This window comes from Ursus arctos, unplaced genomic scaffold, assembly GCF_023065955.2.
Source record: "Ursus arctos isolate Adak ecotype North America unplaced genomic scaffold, UrsArc2.0 scaffold_28, whole genome shotgun sequence".
NCBI classification, from domain to species: Eukaryota; Metazoa; Chordata; class Mammalia; order Carnivora; family Ursidae; genus Ursus; species Ursus arctos.
In genome coordinates, this window is record NW_026622963.1 from 10,060,645 (window position 1) to 10,067,875 (window position 7,231).

Sequence of the window (7,231 nt, forward strand, 5' to 3'; positions counted from 1 at the left end):
GCATGGAGCCCAACGCAGGGCTCCATCTCACAATCCTGAGATCATGACCTGAGTCAAAATCAAGTGTCAGATGCCTAACTGACTGAGCCACCCAGGCACCCCACTGTTCAGCTTTTTAGTCTGGTGTAGTTCCACTTATTTTAGCTTTTGTTGCCTTTGCTTCTGGAGTCAGATCCAAAACTCATCACCAAGACCAGTGTCATGAAGCTTACTGCCAATGTTTTCTTCTAGGAGTTTTATAGTTACATTCAAGTCTTTAATCCATTTTGAGTTAATTTTTTTATATGGTGTAAGATAGTAGTCTAGTTTCATTCTTTTGAGTGTGGCTGTCCAGCTTTCTCAACACCATTCATTGAAGAGACGGTCCCTTCCTCATGGTATATTCTTGTCTCCTCTCTTGTAAATTAGTTGACCATATATATGTGGCTTTATTTCTGGGCTCTCTATTCTGTTCTATTTTTTTTTAAGATTTTATTTATTTATTTGAGAGAGAGCAAGCTAGAGAGAGAGAGGGAGAGCACAAGCAGGGGAAGGGCAGAGGGAGAAGCAGATTCCCCACAGAGCAGTGAGCCAGATGTTGGGCTTGATCCCAGGACCCTGAGATCATGACCTGAGTTGAAGGCTGACGCTTAACCAGCTAAGCCACCCAGGGGCCCCACTATTCTTTTCTATTGACCCATATGTTTTTATGCCAATACCATACTGTTTTTTATTACTATAGCTTTGAAATATAGTTTGAAATCAGGGAGCATGATGCCTTTAGCTTTGTTCTTCTTTCTCAAGATTGCTTTAGCTATTCAGGGTCTTTTGTGGTTTCATACAAATTTTAAGATTCTTTGTTCTACTTGAGAAAAATGCTGTTCAGATTTTGGGAGGGATTGCACTGAATCTATAGATTGCTTTGGATAATATGTATATTTTAACAATAGTAATTATTTCAATCCATGAACATGGTATATCTTTCCATTTATGTCTTACTCTGTTTCTTTTGTTAATGTCTTACAGTTTTCCAAGGGCTTTCACTTCCTTTATTCCTAGGTATTTTGTTTTTGAAGCAATTGTAAATGGGATTGTTTTCTTAAATTTCTTTCTGATAGTTCATTGTTGGTATATAGAAACAACGGATTTTTGTATATTGACTTTGTATCCTGCAGCTTTACCAAACTCATTTATTAGTTCTACCAGTGTTTTGCTAGAGTCTTTACGGTTATCTATATATGACAGGTTATCTGCAGATAGTGACAGTTTTACTTCTACCTTTCCAATATGGATGCCTTTTATTATCATTCTGGCTAGGACTTCCAACACTGTGTTGAATAAAAGTAGTGAGAGTGGGCATCCTTGTCTTGTTCCTGATCTTACTTTCAGCTTTTCACTTTTGAAAGTGATGTTAGCTGCAGGCTTGTCATATATGACCTTTATTATGTTGAGGTATACATACACTCTATACATACTTTGTTGAGGTTTTATCATATATAGATCTTGAATTTTGTCAGATGCTTTCCTGCATCTATTGAGATGATCACATAGTTTTTATCCTTAATTTGTTACTATGGTGTATCACATTGATTTGTGATTTGCAGGGGTTGAACCTTCTTGCATCCCTGGAACAAATCTCACTTGATCATGGAGTGTGATCCTTTTAATGTATAATTAAACTCAGTTTGCTAATATTTTGTTGAGGATTTCTGCATCACGTTCATCAAGAGTTAATTTTTCATCCTGCTACTTCCCTCTGAAACTCTTTTCCCATCTCACAGGTTTCAGACTCTATTTAGCCTTTGACTTCTCCCCTTATTGGTAGAGCAGATAACTGCATCAATCTGCAGGTCTTTGTGGGGTCCCAGGTCACCAGCTCCACTTTCATACCCACATTAATTCATGTCACTTCCTTCCAGGGAAGATACATTTCCCAATCTTCACCACATCCTTATGTGGCACTATCATACTCACTTCACATATGTATAAGGAAAGTGAAGTGAGGGTCACAGGGATTAACTGATCTGCCAAAGACCACAAAGTTGTAGAGGTGAGGGTTGAATTCTTACCTGCCTCAAAAGCCTGTCCTCTTTTTGTACCAGTCAGGTGTGTGCCTTTAATGTTATAAGACTGAATTTTATCCACCCCCTACCCCCATTCATATGTTGAAGCTCTAACCCCCCAGGGTAACAGTTGGGAGATAAAGTCTTTAAGGTAAAGTGATTAAATGAGGTCATAAGGGTGGGGCCCTAATCCAATAGGACTGGTATCCTTAAAAGGAAGAGACACCAGGGATGTGTGAACAGAGAAAAAAAACCTATTTTTTCATTTTATTATTACATTATTGTCTCCCATCAGCTGATGGATAAATATAATACAAAGATGCTAGGATATACTCATCACATCTGTCTTGAAGGGATCTAATTGGAATTTCACATCATCTGTGTAGTATTCTTTATAATTTTTATTTTTAAAAAAATATTTATTTATTTATTTGAGAGAGAGAGAGAGAGAGAGAGATTGAGATAGAGCAGGGGGAGGGGAAAAGGGAGAGGGAGAAGCAGATTCCCCGCTGAGTGTGGAGCCTAAGGCGGTGCTCGAACCCAGGACCCTGAGGTCATGACCTGGGCTAAAGTCAGACGCTTAACCAATTGAGCCACCCAGGCACCCCTTAATTTTTAATTTTTTAAAGTAGTCTCTACACCAAACGTGGGGGTCAAATTCAGGCACCCCTCATCTGTGTAGTACTCTTGCCAAAAATGTTTAACTGGATTTTAATAATGAGGAAACAATGCAGATTGTACGGCATTCTACACCACCACTGGCCTGGACTCCAGAAAAATGGACTGTATGTATTTTATGGCAAACTTCTTGAAGTATATGAACAGTATTATGGTAGTATAGGAAGAGAAAGTCCTTATTTTTAGATATCTGCTTAAGTATTTAGGGGTAAAATGCCATGTCTGCAATTTACTTTCGAGTGGTTGAGGAAAAAAGTGTATATATACTAGGAGTAAAACAAATGTAGCAAACTATTACTTTTTAATTTTTCAAAATAAAGAATAAGGAAAGAAAAAGCTTAAGACCTCATTCTGTTAGGGTAGAAGCCCCTTTCATCACCAAGCTGTGGAAGCATGTTTTTCTTCAAACTGTGAACATTACTGTCTACTTCTTTTAGGTGGAACTAGAGTCCATTAAGCTAACAGAGGTACCTGTTTTCCCCAGCACAGTAAAGGCATCAAATTTGACTTATAGAAAATAGGGGAACTGACAGGACAAAACGGGCATTTGATAGGAGTAAGAGATTTATCAGTAGACTTAATTTATCTAATCACCTCTGCCTCTTAGTAATAGGCCTATGATTTAGAAGTTAGCTTGCTTTGAAAATAATTTCCATTCTTTTAGATTAGGGGTTGGCAAACTTTTCCTATAAATGGTCAGACAGAAAATATTTTTGACTTTGTGGACTTGCGCGTGTCACGCAGTATCTATCCCACCTACTCAGCTCTGCCACAGTAGTGCAAAAGCAGCCATAGAAACTGCACTACGGGGGCGCCTGGGTGGCACAGCGGTTAAGCGTCTGCCTTCGGCTCAGGGCGTGATCCCGGTGTTATGGGATCGAGCCCCACATCAGGCTCCTCCGCTATGAGCCTGCTTCTTCCTCTCCCACTCCCCTGCTGTGATCCCTCTCTAGCTGGCTGTCTCTATCCTGTCGAATAAATAAATAAAATCTTAAAAAAAAAAAAGAAACTGCACTACGCAAATGTACTTAACGCCACTGAACTACACACTTAAAATGGTTAAGGTGGCAAATTTTATGTGTATTTAAGCACAATTTTTTAAAAACTCAAAAAAATCAGGGGCACCTGGGTGGTGCAGTCAGTTAGGCATCTGACTTCTGGTTTCAGCTCAGGTCCTATCTCAGAATCCCGATTATCAAGCACAGTGCTTAGAATGGAATCTGCCTTAAGACTCCCTCTGGGGACAGTAGGGTGGCTCAGTTGGTTAAGTGTCCGCCTTTGGCTCAGGTCATGATCCCAGGGTTCTGGGATGAGTTCCTGCATCAGGTTCCCTGCTCAGCAGGGAGCCTGCTTCTCCCTCTGTCTGCTGCTCCCCTTGCTTGTGCCATCTCTCTCTCCCTGACCAAAAAAAAAAAAAAAAAAAAAAGACTCCCTCTGCTCCTGGGGGGTCTCGCTTGTGCATGCGCATGCACTCCACTCTCTCAAATAATCTTGGGACACCTGGGTGGCTCAGTTGGTTAAGCCTCTGACTTTGGCTCAGGTCATGATCCCAGGGTCTTGGGATCAACTGGTATCAAGTCCCGCATGGGGCTCCTCGCTCAGCGGAGAGCCTGCTTCCCTCTCTCCCTCTGCTGCTCCCCCTGCTTGTGCCCTCTGACAAATAAGTCTGTAAAAAACAAACAAACAAACAAAAAACACTTAAAAATATATAAATAAAAGCTGAAAAAAGCAGACACATGTAATATGCTAATGAATACGTGGCAGTGTTCCAACAAAACCTTGCTTATGGGCAATGAATTTTGAATTTCATATAATTTTTTTAAAAGATTTTATTTATTTGACAGAGAGACAGCGAGACAGGGAACACAAGCAGGGGGAGTGGGAGAGGGAGAAGCAGGCTTCCCGCCCAGCAGGTAGCCCGATGCGGGGCTCAATCCCAGGACCCTGGGATCATGGCAGACGCTTAACGACTAAGCCACCCAGGTGCCCCTGAATTTCATATCATTTTCTGTCACAAAATCTTTTTATTGATTTTCAACCATTTAAAAATGTAAAAAACAATTCTTAGCCTGTGGGCAGCAGAAAGAGAGGTGATGGCCTGGATTTAGCCCAAGGGCCATAGTTTCCCACCCTTATCTTGGCAATAAAGGAGATACACAATGAGAGCAATTTTTAAAAAAGATTTTATATATTTATTTGACACAGAGAGAGGGAACAACCAGGGGGAGCAGCAGAGGGAGAGGGGGAAGCAGGCTCTCCGTTGAGCAAGGAGCCCCATGTGGGACTTGATCCCATGACCCTGGGATCATGACCTGAGCCAAAGACAGATGCGGGGCTCAATCCCAGGACCCTGAGCCAAAGACAGACGCTTAACCGACTGAGCCACCCAGGCACCCCAATGAGACCAATTTAAAAGGCAGTGCTTATTTCTGCAGTCTCAGGCACTGTTGTAACAAACTTTAAGGGGCTTAAAATTAAAAGTTAGCATTTACAATAAACTTAGAGCACCCATCTGTTTCGAGTAGCACAAATGACTTAGGCAAAAACAAAATGTAGAAATCTCAACAGAATGTAAGATGCAAAGAAAACAGTAACTTCCAGCGAGCTACCAATTCTTTCCAGCTCCATACAAAATCTCAGCATGTTGAAGAAGTGCCAACACTTTAACTACCACCATCTTTCCAATTACCCTCTTGGGACTTAAGATTTTGTCTGTCAGAAAGAGCAAACACAAGCACAGGGACCAGCAGGCAGGAGAAGCAAGCTCCCCGCCAAACAAGGAGCCCAATGCCGGACTCAATCCCGGGACCCTTGGATCATGACCTGAGCTGAAGGCAGATCCTTAACCAACTAAGCCACCCTGGCGTCCCAGGATTAACTATTCTTCAGGACTCCTCCCTCCTGCCTCATTGCCTAGAATCACTTCTTCACCACCTCTGATTCAGCCACAAGTTCATTATAAAAGCCATCACCCAAGCTGAAACACCCAAACCATGGAATATTATGCCCCATTAAAAAGCAGGAGACAGACTTGTATTAATTGATATAGAAAACTGTCTAGCAAAGGGGAGATAAACAGGTTTGTAAAGCAGCATGCAAAAGTATATACACACGCACAAAGGAGAAACGTCTGGAAAGACGGTCATCAGAATACTACCAGTGGTTGTAACTGGGTGGGTATTTCAGGTGTGTTTTATTTTTGTACTTTGTTTGATGAACATGTATCATCTTTAAAATGAGAACACCCAGGAGTGCCCGGGCGGCTCAGTCAAGCATCCGACTCTTGATTTCGGCTTGGGTCATGATCTCAGGCTTGTGGGATCGAGCCCCATGTCAGCTCAGTGCTGGGCATGGAGCCTCCTTGAGATTCTCCCCCCCCCCTCACCCCACACTTGTGTGTTCTCTCTCATGCTCTCCACCTCTCTCTCAAAAATAAATAAAATGAGAAAACCCAGTAAAGGTATTTTTATTTTAAGGAAAAAAGACCACCATCAAAAATTCCTTAAAAAAAATTTATTTATTGCAGTTGTGCTTAAATATAATTTGGAGATATTATAAAATATTTATTTACAGATGAAATGACATGATACCTGAGATTTTATTCAAAATATTTGGGGGGCGCCTGGGTGGCTCAGTTGGTTAAGCTGCTGACTCTTGATTCTGGCTCAGGTTATGATCTCAGGGTTGTGAGATTGAGCCCTGCATCGGGCTCTGCACTCAGCAGGGAGCCTGCCTGAAGATTCTCTCTACCTCTGCACCCCCCACTCACTTCACTCTAATAAATAAATCAATCTTCAAAATATTTGGAGTGGGGGTAAGAATATAGACGAAAAGTGTGGCCACATACTGGTAATTGCTGAAGTGGACTGATGAGTACCTGGGAACTTACAATACCCTTATCTTTGTAATTAACATTTTCTGTAAAAGTTACTCCTCTCTTTCCCACTAAATGTAGTTGCTTCTGCAATTTCAGCCATTAGACTACATTTGCCTCCAAATGATCTTAGAAATCCCCCCTTTTGCTGTTTCAAACCTTAAATCTTAAATTCTTTACTCTTCGGCTCTTTCCAGAACTCTATGCCTATCCTACCCACTGATGGCTGTAATTTGACAGGTCCGGAATCCAATGTATTTTTTTTTCTTTAAGATTTTTAAGTAATCTCTACACCCAGCGTGGAGCTTGAACTCACAACCCTGGGATCAAGAGTCATGTGCTCCCCTGAGCCAGCCAGTTGCCCCAAATGCAGTACTTTCTCCACCCTGCACCAAGCTCCTCTTTTTGCCAACTCCAATTTTCCCAAAAATGGTACCATCTCTGAAATCTGTAAAACGGCCTTCCTAAGAGCTCTGTTTCCCCCTCACTGAATTAGTAACTACACTTAAATATTTGACTCTCAAAGTCATCTCTTCCCATTTCTACTGCTACCATCTTGATTTAAAATACTTATTAAGTTAAAACTACACCAAATAACTTCCTAAATTGTGATCCTAACTCCAATTTCTCCAGGCTC